Below are 13503 nucleotides of genomic sequence, written 5' to 3'. Positions count from 1 at the left end.
AGTCCTATCATCTGATCATTTTACAGTTTAATTTTTAAAATATAATAACAGCCCCTGTTGTTTTTAAGATCAGGCAGTGCTCGTCTGAAATTTATTGGTGCTGCAAGTTAAAAATACATGGGCACAGACATGAAAACGGTGCCCCCTATGAAATCTGCAACAGACTTCTGCTTCATCGTGATAAACACAACCCTGATTTCCTGGGCCCAATTCTTTTTTTCATCAGCCTCTTGCAAAGGATTTGAAGAACTGTCAATGTGGCCTGTCATTTCCAGGTGCCGCAACAATTTGACATTGGCAATTTTGGTTTGTAAGGGGATCAAGGAGACTTTGAAAGAGTGTAACCAGAAAGTCAAACCAAGCCACCCTGCCCTGCCTAACTTACAATAAAACAAGCTTCTACTTGCATCATAGCAGCTGAATTTCCACGTGCAACATTGCTGGGGGCAGGGCAGGTTAAGAAGAAAACATTCTTCATAGAAAGCAGCACTCCAGAGGGTCACCCTAAACCACCTATATAAAGTCTGAAGGCAGCCCTGTATAGGGAAGCCTTTTAACGTAAAATGTTTTATTATGTTTTATATACGTTGGAAGCCGCCCAGAGTGGCTGCGACAACTGAGTCAGGTGGGTGGGGTACAAACAATAAAATTATTAGTAAGTCAATACACTCAATTTTTATTTTTATTTGCATATACTGGATTTTCATTGTGACTAAAACATTAAGGGACATTGGATAAATTCAAAGGAAACAACCAAATCTGAAGCTAAAAGGGAGAACTTGCTGGAAAGATTTAGCACTTCTGGCATAGAGAATGAAAGATACGCCTCTGGAAAGGTGATGGCTTTTCTGGGTTTGCTTCAGTCGGATGAAAGTCCATGCAAACAGCAAACATTTGCCTCCACAAATCTCTTTGTGAGCCGGAAATCCCCAATGAAGATCCCAACTGAAGGAGTTTTGTGAAACTTTAAGGTTGCAGTCTTAAGCATGCTTAACAGGAAGCATTTTCTAAAACCAGTGGGATTTCCTAGCAAGTGTGGTGAGGCTCAACTTCTATAGCTTGCATACTCTTCTGGATCAAAAGGAAGATAGTCAAGTTTTAGATAGACTGTTTCCCAACCACAGACAATTAAAGGTGGAATGAGAACATACAGTAGGAGCCAACTCCTAGGCTTCAGTCCCCGCAATAAAATACTTGAGGTGGCTGGGCCCCCACAAAGTTAATGGGCATTGCCATTCAAATGTTGTGTGTGCACCATGTCATGTGATCGATTATGTGGGGCAGGGCTTACCTGTGCCCCCAACGATATTTTATTCAAGTTGTCACCCCTGCATGAGAGTGGCACCAGTGCCCATGGTTTGCACACTCATCTCACACCTGGTAAACAACTTTGACGAGGTTTTGGATTGTTTCTAAAACCTACAGCGATGTGGCAGTAAGACAACACACACACAGAGTACATCAAATGTAGTAATGCTTCAGTTATGCCGCTTTTGATTTATTTAAAATATATCTGTCTTAAGGCTCACTCTTAACAACCCAGGACAGGGGCATGTTTTGGAGCATAAGAGGCAACCTAAAGAGGGTAAGGTTGGAGGCCTTGGTGGCTAGTAAGACATAATCTTTCATTTTCTTTTTACTTCTCTCTTTCAGAATTGATATAATTCTTGGTATTTTGTCATTCTTGTATGTTTGCTTTACTTTGTTGGTTTTGAATGTGAAATGGTGTTGCAACACAAGAGGTTTGCATTGGCTCTTTCTCATAGGAACAGAATAGATTAACCATTAGCTCTGTCCTAGTGCACATTGCCAGAAAACTAGGATGCTGTGTTTCAACAGAAAAATGCATCATTTCATTCTGTCTTATTGCCCAGCAGGGTTGCCTTCCTTAAAAATAGACTCCTAAGGTAAAAATATGCACTTAGGTAAACTCAAACAGAACAGAAGACTGGGAGCCCTGCTTGCTCCTTGGTCTCCAGGCCCACATTGGGGTCTTCAATCTATTCACCTCCACAGGAAGTTCCCTCTTCAAGTATTTCCTCTTGATACAGGATCTATCTATACATACACCTCCCACTTTTCATTTTCGCTCCTGTATGTTCAACTCCCCCCCCCCCCATATTTTTCAGATTTACAAGTCCATCCACTGTGGTGGCCTAACATCCTGACCACTCATGGTTGGTATGATGGTGATCAAGATTCCAGCTCACCCCTTCTCTGTGGTTCTTCCTCCTTTAGTTTTCTTTGGTCCTTGAATTGTCTGACAGTGAACTTTGCTGTAGCTCAACTTCATGAAACTCTTGGGGATTGTTTCTATAGTATTTTGGCAAAGAGAAACCTATTCCTTCTAAGCCTTTGAGGTGACTACCAAATACATGCTAGGAGTGGAAGCTTTTTCAGCTACTGTCCCCAAAATTATTTTATCACGAACCCAACTACTTCTCGTGGCTCCAGTTTATTATAGAGTTGGACTCCATGGTGGTGATCATAGTTCCTCTTTTGTCTCAGTCTTCTGTGATTTCCCCAGTTAGTCAGTTCCTCCATATTCAGCTGTTGGGGGAGTATTGTTGGGGGGCCATTGGCAACACTGTTCTGATGTGGGAGGCCATAATCTACTCTGTTGGACTGGAAAGGCTCTATATTCCATTAGTGCCTTATATGAATCTACTTTCTTCTTTAGTTGCATCTGTACTACTTTAACTGCTTCTACAACCCATTGCTTTGTTTGTTTTTTAGCAAAAAAATTATTAGTTTTTATAATATCAACAACAAACAAAAACACAAAACAAACAAAACATAACAAACATAAATCAGAACCTTATTGAAAATAACAGTTATTTACTTTGTAAAATGACTTCCTCGTTTCCCCTTAGTTGAATTTCATTGCATATCCTTATAATGGTTTTCCAAATCCCAATTTGAATACCCTTTAAATTAAACATTAACATCTTTAAGTCTTCTCCTTCTTGTATTAGACATATTATTTTATCAATTAACATAAATACAATCCTAAGCTCATTAAGTATCTGGAAGCTATTTCCAATTATTTTAGCTTAACAAATTTAGCTAAGTAATCATTAAATTTCTTCCATTCTTCATGGTGTTCCTCCTCCTTCTGGTCGTGGACTCTTCCGGTTAGATCGGCTAGCTCCATAAAATCCATCATCTTCATCTGCCCTTCTTCTACTGTTGGTATTTCTTGAGTTTTCCACTTTTTAGCTAACAAAATACGAGCCGCAGTTGTGGCATACAAAAATAAATTAACATCTTTCTTGGGCAATTCCGAACCTGTTATTCCAAGAAGAAAGGCCTCTGGTTTCTTTATAAATGTATATTTCAACATTTTTTTCAATTCATTATAAATCTTTTCCCAGAAGTCTTTCACCTTGGGGCAGGTCCACCACATATGAAAGAATGTTCCTTCTTTTTCTTTACATTTCCAACATGTATTATCACAATTATGATACATCTTTGCTAATTTTACAGGAGTCAAATACCATCTATACATCATCTTCATAATATTTTCCTTTAACAAAGTACATGCGGTGAACTTAAAACCTTTCTTCCACAATCTTTCCCAGTCCTCAAACATTATATTATGTCCTAAATCGCTTGCCCAATCTATCATCACCGATTTAACTTGTTCATCTTTCGTATGCCACTCCAGCAAAAGCTTGTACACTTTAGATAAGTTTTTACCGTCAGTATCTAACAACTCCATCTCCAACTTAGATTTTTCCAAGGCAAAACCGTTTTTCTTATCCAATTTATATAATTCGTTAATCTGGTGATAATGTAGCCAGTTTAGCTTATCTTTAATTTGCTCAAATGGTCTTAATTTATAACCTTCCTCTTCCTCTATTAATAAGTCATAATATCTCAACCATTTGGTATCCATATTTAATTTTTTCTGGGCCTTTGCCTCCATTGGTGAAAGCCATCTGGGCGTCTTTCTTTCTAAAAGGTCTTTGTATTTTATCCAAACATTATGCAACAATTTCCTAATTATATGATTTTTAAATGCTTTATGGTACAACCCATTGCTTTGAGGGAACATGGGACTAGAAGTGCTGAGACCCATATTCTTTTGCAAACCTCTGGAATTCTGATGTCATAAGAAGAAGGTCCATTATCACTCCTAACAAAATTTGGATGCTAGGAGCATATTGTGTTTTCAAGCTGTGAACCACATGAGAGCCACAGATGAAGGAAAGAAGAAGAAGAAGAAGAAGAAGAAGAAGAAAAAGAAGAATAATGCTGGGGGGGGGGGAGGCTGAGGATGTATTCCCCACACAGCTCTTCCACGCCCAGCCATTTCTGCAACAACAAAAATTGGGGGGAAAGACATGCAACTGTATGTAATGTGTAGTTTGGCCCAGAATAAAATGCAATCTTGGACTGACTATGCATTAAGTCCAAAGATGTTTGTACTGTTATTTCAGTGATTAATATGATCTCCTTGCCTCCTTCCATATTTACTTAAATCATGTGCTGTTTTGACAGGTGAATGAGGCCATTCACTTGTCAATCACCTGGCATCACCAAGACGTCAGTTGACCCAACTTCAAAGGAAAGAAACTGGGTGTGTGTGATTCTTTCCTTTCTTCCTTGGCAGACCAGCTTGAAGTGAAGCCAGACTGCAAAGAAAGATCCTTAATATTAATTAGCATATGCAATCCTTTCATTCTTAAGTCATTGCATATATCAATTAATATTAATAATTCACAAAGAAATTAGTTGGCTGGCAGGGAGCTCCAGGGAGATAGTTGCACTTCTAAAAGAAAGCTATTTTAAATGACAAGTTAAACTTTAACTAAATGATCCCTATTCAAAACTAGGTGAGCCCTAACTACCATTATTAATATACATTCCAATTTTTTTTCCACCTGGCACCTTAGCCCATTGCCCAATGTTTGGGTAGTTGTGAAACTACTCATCTTTCCAGTTCAAGACAGCCTAACCTAGAATAAAATAAGATTATCAGGACACCCAGCTGTTTTAATAAAGAAATCCACATTTCAAAGTCTACTGGGACAATGTTTGTAGTTCTTTTTCAAACAAACCCATAAATTATGATTTCTTAAATAATTAGCTATTCTTTATTTTTATTTATAGTGCTTAAAGATATGTAGCATCAATTCAATTTAGGCTGAACTCCTATGCCCATTTACTTGGATGTAAGCTTCACTGAACACAGTGGGACTTCTTGATTGCCCTGTTAGCCTATATTGGGATGTAGTAAATGGGCAGCAAGAACCTAGTTGTTACAGATGTGAATCAGAGTGGGTTGTGTCACTGATAGGCTGCCATGTTGAACTTCTCTGCAGCTCATATGTTAATGATCAGATTGTCCAGGTATTACCATGCTCAATAAAACATCAAAGCCTAGAATCGCAGAGGTCCACGCACCAGAACCTGAGTGTTAGTTAACTATGAAGCTTTCATAAATTTGGCATGTTCACTGTTCTTCCCAGTACCACCAGGGTAGGGCGCATGTCCACAGCCTCACAGCAATAGGTCTAGGAACTCATCTGCACTATACATTTAAAGCAGTACCATTGCACTTTAAACAGTAGTGGTTCCCCAAAGAATCATGGGAACTGTAGTTTGTTAAGGGTGCTGAGAGCTGTTAGGAAAACCCTATTCCCTTCATAGAGCTACAATTTTCAAGGTGGTTTTAAGTGGAACTCATTGCTAAATAGCACTACCAAGCCCTCCCAGTTACCTTATCTACTGAACAACTTCAAGCCATTAGACTGTCTCCTTGACTTTTCATGCAAACTGAAATAGGCCTCTAATAATGAAAATGATTGTTTTCTTTCCTGTTGGAGAAGTTTCCTTTCCTTTTTTTCCTCCTTTTTTCGCATGACTAGCTACAAAATGGTCTTTGTTCTGTTACTGACTTGATGAGCTCACTGCCACGCAGCAAACATATTTATTACACCGTGCAAAGGTTGCAGCCAACAAATATGCTGGTGCAAAGTCTGGGATCCCGAATCTTTATAATAAACTAAGGCAAGGCATTTCTTGCTGCTTTGCTACAATCTTCAGACTTCAGATAAAGCAGCTTCTTTATAACTTTCTTGATAAGGACTGAGAAAAACAGGCAGAGCAGGCGGACGCTGGTTTCAATCTCAGTTTGGTTCAGTACTGACACCAGGTCTAACTCACATCCACAATGCTGATAAATAATGGCAGAGTCAGCACAGCTAAGGCCTTTATAGATCTTGGGCTCTTCCACAGGGCATGCTTCTTCCAGATGGATTTGTATCAGAAATCTCCCTTGAAGCCTGTTATCTGTGCACAATCTGGTTTCCTTAAAAAAAGAAATCTATAAAATGCTCAAAAGGCTCCTCTTGGGACCATTTTTTCACTGCTATATTTGACAGCACATCTTACTGAACTCAATGGCAAACTCTCTTGTGATTTTAGTAGTTCAGAATTCCAGCTTCAGATTCAATCCTGCACCCAAACTGCTTACGCCCTTCCCAGGGGAATTCAAGCACTGTGTTTAATGCTGGTGCACATGTTGAATTGATACACATGTTGCTAATTCCCCAAGTATCAAAATGATGTATTTTAATCTATTTTTGGATTTTTAAGCAGGGACTTTTAACATCTCTGTTAACAATTTCTCCATACCATATATTTACCTAACATTTATGGGAAGAGAGATACCTCAGTGGTAGAGTTGCATACAATGGGTACCAGATTGATTAGGTTCATTCTCTGGCATCTGCAGGTAGAACTGCGAAAGAGTGCTTCTCTCATAAATCCTAGAAGACTACTGGTAGGTTTCCTGGTAAATCAGTAGGTCTTTAATAATAGTTGTCCTGTTGAAGACCTCAGTTTGCGTGTTCTGAGCAGCAGTAAAGAGCGGGTGCCTTCTGCTTTTGGGTTTTTTTCTCCAATTTTGGGTAACGTGATGGGTAGGAATGGCAAGATGGATGCATTTGGAATATGCTAGAAATATGCATAAAAACACTGTTTTCAGCATGCTAGTAATATGCATAAAAACATTGTTTTCAGCAGCAAATGGTGCTAATATGTATGGCTCTGAACCACTTCAACAAGTATTTAATGCAGCACAATAATTAATAAATGATTCCCCATGGGGTCTTGCTGTTGTTTAACAAAACAGTACATCCAGTTCCCATGTGATCTGGAAGTTCACGACAGAATTTCCCTGACTTGCGTTTCAATTTGCAAGTTAACTCACGTTGTCTCGATTTACTGATTTGCAGTAAAATCAGTACTGATGTTTTACAGCTATGTGTGATAATACTGCATACATTAAAATGATCATATATCTTTCATCATTCCTTAACAGAAGCAGGTAAGTAGACTTGTTCAGAATGAACATTTTTAGATAGCTGTCCAGCAGGTGATCAGCAAAAAAGATCAGCCTGACAAGGTCATGTTCAAAACAAAACAACACAAGATGTACTATTTGACCCCGCTGGTAATCTCTTAAAGGACACAGATATGTCAGATGAGCTGCCAACAGTTAATGAAGTTTAAAAGACTTTGCCTTTGTGAGGGCTGGGAACGATTAATATTTTAATGTAGGGAACCTGTAGCCCTTCTGATTAATTGTTGGATGCCAACTTACATCAGCCCCAGTAGAGTCAATGGTCAAAGGAAAAAAAGTGTGGTTAATACTTTCACTTAAACAAATAGGATTTAATTTTTGACTATGGATCTGTATGTATCTATGTTTCGCTGCTTCATTAGGATTATAAATCTACCTCTGTGCCAAGGTTTAATTGCATTGCAGGTCTTCAACTGAGCATCTCATTTGGTGATACAATCTGTGCCCTACAAAAACTGAGATCCAACCAAAGGAAGGTACTGAAAAAACACCAGTCCCATCAACCAAGGAAGCTTCCTTACAGTGACAGGGTAAAAGAACGATGGAAGTAGTTTGACCCTTGAATGCACATTTGTTGGGTCCTGAACAATTTGCTTCACTCTTATTTCTCTGTAGGAAATCCCATCTAGGTTTTATGTGTTCTAGTTTATCAGAGCTTAGTGCATTTCAGTCTAGGTTTTTACACAAAGCTCAGGAGCTCCAGAGACTAGACCCAGGGGCGGTTAAAAAGAAAGATTCTGGTCAACTTTTTTCATGCCTAATGCACATGTGACTTTGATTTGAATACAGTGGTACCTCAGGTTAAGTACTTAATTCGTTCCGGAGGTCCGTACTTAACCTGAAACTGTTCTTAACCTGAAGCACCACTTTAGCCAATGGGGCCTCCTGCTGCTGCCATGCCACCTGAGCATGATTTCTGTTCTCATCCTGAAGCAAATTTCTTAACCCGAGGTAATATTTCTGGGTTAGCGGAGTCTGTAACCTGAAGTGTATGTAACCTGAAGCGTATGTAACCCGAGGTACCACTGTAATATGTTTTGGACCCCATGTAAATATTGTATCTTACAATGGTGACAAGAAAATTATGAAGTCATGCTGAACAGTGCATGGATTTCTCTCTTCTCTTTTCTTTCCTAACTTTATTTTTCAGTTTCTGAAAATACATATAACAAACAATCCTCATATGGACTTCTTGACACAGGCTGAGGCCTGCCTCATAGGCCGAAGTCTCTTCATGCTGGCTGATCAAGAATAAGGGTGTGTTCTTTTACTGTGTTTTCCTGCTTAGAATAATAGAGGTACTATGGCTGTTATTTGCACAGCTGATACTCATGAGACCCCATACAACCATACACCAGGCAGGAAGCTAGACAAGAACAGAATGGCAACAGAAAACTCCTGACTCCACCCAGGTAGACGGAAGTCTAGTGCCACTGATGATGGGTCTGCCACTTATCTTGCATCGGATGTTGCAGCCCTGAACAGTGGTTACAATGCACTGTTCTTCTAATGGTTGTTCAGGGCTGCAACATCCGATGCAAGGTAAGTGTGGCAGACCCATCACCACTGTGGTTTGCTTGCAGCCACTGCTGCCATTACCTGATGCACATTTTCAGGAACATGGTTATTGAGCTCTGAGGTTTATTTTGGATGGTGATAGCATACTGCCAGAACATTCATATTAATATATATTTAACCAAAAGAACAAACAATGTCTTAGTGTAAAACGGGCTATTGCCGAGTACATGAATATACTAGACAGAATACAGCCTGTGACAGCTCAGTTGGAAAAACATGGGACTTTTAATCTCCAGGTCATGGGTTCGAGCTCCATGTTGGGCAAAAAGATTCAGGCATTCCAGGGGGTGGGACTAGATGGCCCTTGTGGTACCTTCCAACTCTACAATTCTTAGGGTTGCCATGTGGCTTCTTTTCCCAGGAAATGTCCTCTTTTTCAGGGGTAAAATTTCTGTCCTGGACAATTTTTTGTATTTGCCAAAATGTCCTCGTTTTTTTATTTGGTATTGGCGTTCCAGGAGTGTTAAAATTGGACAAGGGCTAATTCAGACCTGAGTGCTTGGTTATTCCTTTACTTATTTTCAACAGCTGTCTCCTTCTTTCCCATAAAATAAAAATAAATCAAGGCATCAAACAATATGATAGGAAATTAAAACAATATCAAACAATAAAATGCATGCAATTGGGCTAAAACAACAATAAAACTCAATGTCAATATGCTGAAGGGGGAACCTGTCCATCAAAAGGAATATTGTGATGAGGCTGAACTTCCTTTCTTGTCTCTACATCAGAAAGCACCCATCCTGTGACTCACCTACTGTGCTTAAGATAGAGGGTGACAGGGAGGGCCTTAGAGGATTATCTAAGTAATTAAACTGAGAGCCAGCATTGATACAGTGGTTAGAGTTTCTGGGTTGAGCCTATAGGGCCATAAAAAGGATCCTGCAGGATCAAACCATAGGGCTATCTAGGCCAGCATCTTCTCTCCCACACCTCCTCCCTCCCCCTGCCCCAGGCACTGGCAAATGTGTCCTCTTTTTTGCTCTTCAAAATATGGCAACCCTAACAATTCTGATTCTATGATTCAACAATGCATTGTTGTAGGGGGGTGAGGCTTGTATTTGCTAGAGGTGTTACCATTTTAGGTGATTCAGTCTGTGATCCTGCAACCACTTACCTGTGAGTGAACCCCACCAAAGTGAATGAGCCTTCCTTTTGAGCAGACATGTACAGGATCACACTGTCAGTCCAACAATGTCATCCCGAGGCAGGCCAGTGCAATGCAGTTCATAAAATAGCTGCCCAAATAGCTCTGCCATGCACTGCCTTCAATTTTCACTGCAAAACTGTAAGCCTTATTTCAAGAGTTATGTTGCCTATCAGCATGTCTAAAATCCACTGGGTATAAATGAAAAATGATTGCTAGCTTTAAGAAGAATTGCACAACCTATTCCATGATTAAACATTCATCCCTACACCCGCAGCACAGACTCAAAATCCCATAGATGCATGGAGTTCTGTGCAAAAAGGCTGTCCCTTTTACTTTCATATCTGAAAAAGTCCATGCACCTGTTTTTGGATAGTTAAGTGAGTTATTAGTCAAAACTTTGGTCACAAGCAGCATCCAAATCAGTAAAACGATCATAAAACAATCAATGCCTCTAGGAAACTGCCTGCCTCTAAAATAAGGCAAAACTCCAACTGTCCAACAGAAAAGTAGCCATTGAACGCATGACTGGCTAACAAAAAGGCCCTTTAAAAACTTAGGCAGGAATAACCAGATGAACAAATATAAGATGGGGTACACCTAGCTTCCTAGTAGTGCATATGAAAAGGATCTAGGGGTCTTAGACCATTAAGCTTAACATGAGTCAACAGTGTGATGCAACAGCAAAAAAAAGCTAATGCTATTCCAGGCTGTATCAACAGATGTATAGTATCCTGATCAAGGGAAGTAAAAATACTGCTCTATTCTGTCTTGGTCAGACCATACCTGGAGTACTGTGCCTAGTTCTGGGCACCACATTTTAAGAATATTAACAAGCTAGAATGTGTGTAGTGACCAAGATGATCAAAGGTCTGGAAACCATGCCTTATGAGGAATGTTTGAGGGAGTTGGGTATGCTTAGCATTGAAAAGAGGAGACTTGAGATATGAGATCCATCTTCAAATATCTAATGGATACTAAGCTAAATAGACAATTTGAGCGACTTTGTTGATTATGCCTATTCTATACAAATGAGCTCTAAAATTATAAAAATGCTACCTGCACATCTGAAGATTTCCAGTGGAAGTCTATTGGTTTCAAAGAAACCAGGAAAACCAGGCAAATGTCACATAATCACTGCACAGGTAATTTGTTATTGACAAAATGGGAAATGTCAGAAAAGAGGCAGTTCTAGGTCATCAACTCTGTTTATAAACAGAGGGGGAAATGTAAAATGTTTAACAAGACATATATAATGATTAACACACTGTCCTTCATTGCTGGACTTAATTTGAAATTGTATGGGGTTTTTTGAAAAGTAAATGTTCTTACAATGGTAGCAGTTTCTTTAGGTATTTTGACAGATAAGAGCTATTCTGTTTCAAGGCATTCCAAAAAAAAATAAAAAATGGATTTGATAAGTGGCAATTATCAGGCAATGTGCTGTTTTCAGTTCTGATATATTTTGTATTTGTGATTTCAAATCATTTCCTTGATTCTTTCTTTTGCCACATTCTAGCATAACCAAGAGCTAGAACCTAGGGTGGAGCTTAGCAGATGAAGCACATGTGATTACAACAATGAAGGGATTAGTTACTGCGGTTCTCAGTGGCTCCTCCCTTGAGTTCTGAGGGACAAAGTACATAAATGAGTTGCAGCCTAGGGCTATGGTTTTGAATTCTGCTCTGCAGTGGGGAAAACTGGTCTGGAAACCACAACCAAAGATGGAAAAGGTAGCCTTCTTAGCAAGCATCTTTAAAAGCCATAGCAAGTTTGAGGAGCCATACATGTTTTCCCTAATAGCAGGCGGCAGATATATATCCAAATGATTACATTTAAAAGACTAACAAAGGTTTAGCAAGAACTGCAATACGCATGCCCAGATGATTTGGGATTCTTTCAGAATATTTAAATCTTCAGGTGGGGGCTAAATATAAGGAATAAATAAAAAGTGGCTCCATGCTCTTCACATTTACCATCCTATTGATTCTTGTAGGTTGAATTATGATTCCTTCATCAGAGATAAGAACTGAGGCTTAGAGAAATAATGTTATCTAAGGCCACCATTGAATTCATGGCTGAGCTAAAATTTGAACCTAGGACTTCCAGGCTTGTAGCCTGTGCTTTATACTTCTGCATGCACAACCACTCTACCATATTCAATCAAACTGTCATTTTAAAATCCACAATGACAAAAGTTCAGTTGTGTGTATCAGTTCACTGATAGCGCTGTCATGTAGCTCAAGGGAGCACACAGAAATATAATGACTGTTATTAAATTGCAAATCTTCTAGTGCCACTGACTCCCAGGGATAAGTCACTTAACTTCTCTGGATTTAATGGAATGGGAATGCAAGTAATTCCTTACTTCATAGGGCTGATATAAGGTGGTAATTGACATTTACAATGTGGCACACAGTTGTAAAAGCTTTTCCTTGCTTTCATTGCACAGCAGTAGTTCTCAATACTCTGTAATGTGAAAGCATCATGCAGATTTCTGAACGTGTTGCCGACATTCAGGCTAAACGCTTCCCAGCTGAGATGCGAGAAGGCACGGTACTTCAGAAGCACTTCATATCGGGATGCAACCAACTAAGTGTTACTCAGAGGAGACCCATTGAGATGAATGAACCTCAGTTAGTGATGCCAATGAGCTTCATCTACTCTGAGTAGGACTAGAATTGGCTGCAACCCATTTTATCAGAATCCATCAGTGTTGGGTGGGACCTAAGCATTTATCTAGTCCAAACTCCTGCTCAGTGTAGGAATGGCAATGTAGGAGGATGCATCCCTGACAGATGGCTGTCCACCTTCTGCTTTAACAGCTCAGGAGAAGGAGCACCCACCACCTCTCAATAATCTCTTACTTTTTGGAAGCTTCTCTTAGTGTTGAGGTGAAATCTGCTTCCTTATTTTCACCCATTGGCTCTGATAATGGTTGGCTGATTCTGTGTGATGATGAGTATGGAATGTTCCATCAAAATGCAACACACGAAAAAACCGCTCTCTAATTCTCTTAGCAGATGTTTTTTCTAAATATTTGCCTGCCATCTAGTGGCTCAAAAAAGTAGTTTCGATTAACACTTTTGTCGCTGAAGAAACACACATTTATTTCAATGTGATTGTTCCTTCGGTAAGCCGTCCTAAAGGGGAAATGTTTTTTTTAATTCTTTGAAAATGTTGTGGCAACAATCTTGGTTTCATAAAATGTTCTCCGAATAGAGGTTTGTGCGGTGAATTGCCATTAGATGTGCTGATTGTTTGCAACTAATACAGTATTCCATCTTTGTATTTTCCCTTTTATTCCCACAGCAGCTCTGTTTAATGGGTATGTTATGTCAGCTATACGTCGCATCCACTCTGGGCAATTAAAGTGCATGGCTTCAAAGATGCTGGGAGCTGTCGT

The sequence above is a fragment of the Podarcis tiliguerta genome, assembly GCF_965153285.1.
Source record: "Podarcis tiliguerta genome assembly, chromosome: 3".
In the NCBI taxonomy this organism is placed as follows: Eukaryota; Metazoa; Chordata; class Lepidosauria; order Squamata; family Lacertidae; genus Podarcis; species Podarcis tiliguerta.
The sequence above is the reverse complement of the archived record's forward strand: the minus strand, read 5'-3'. Positions refer to the sequence as shown.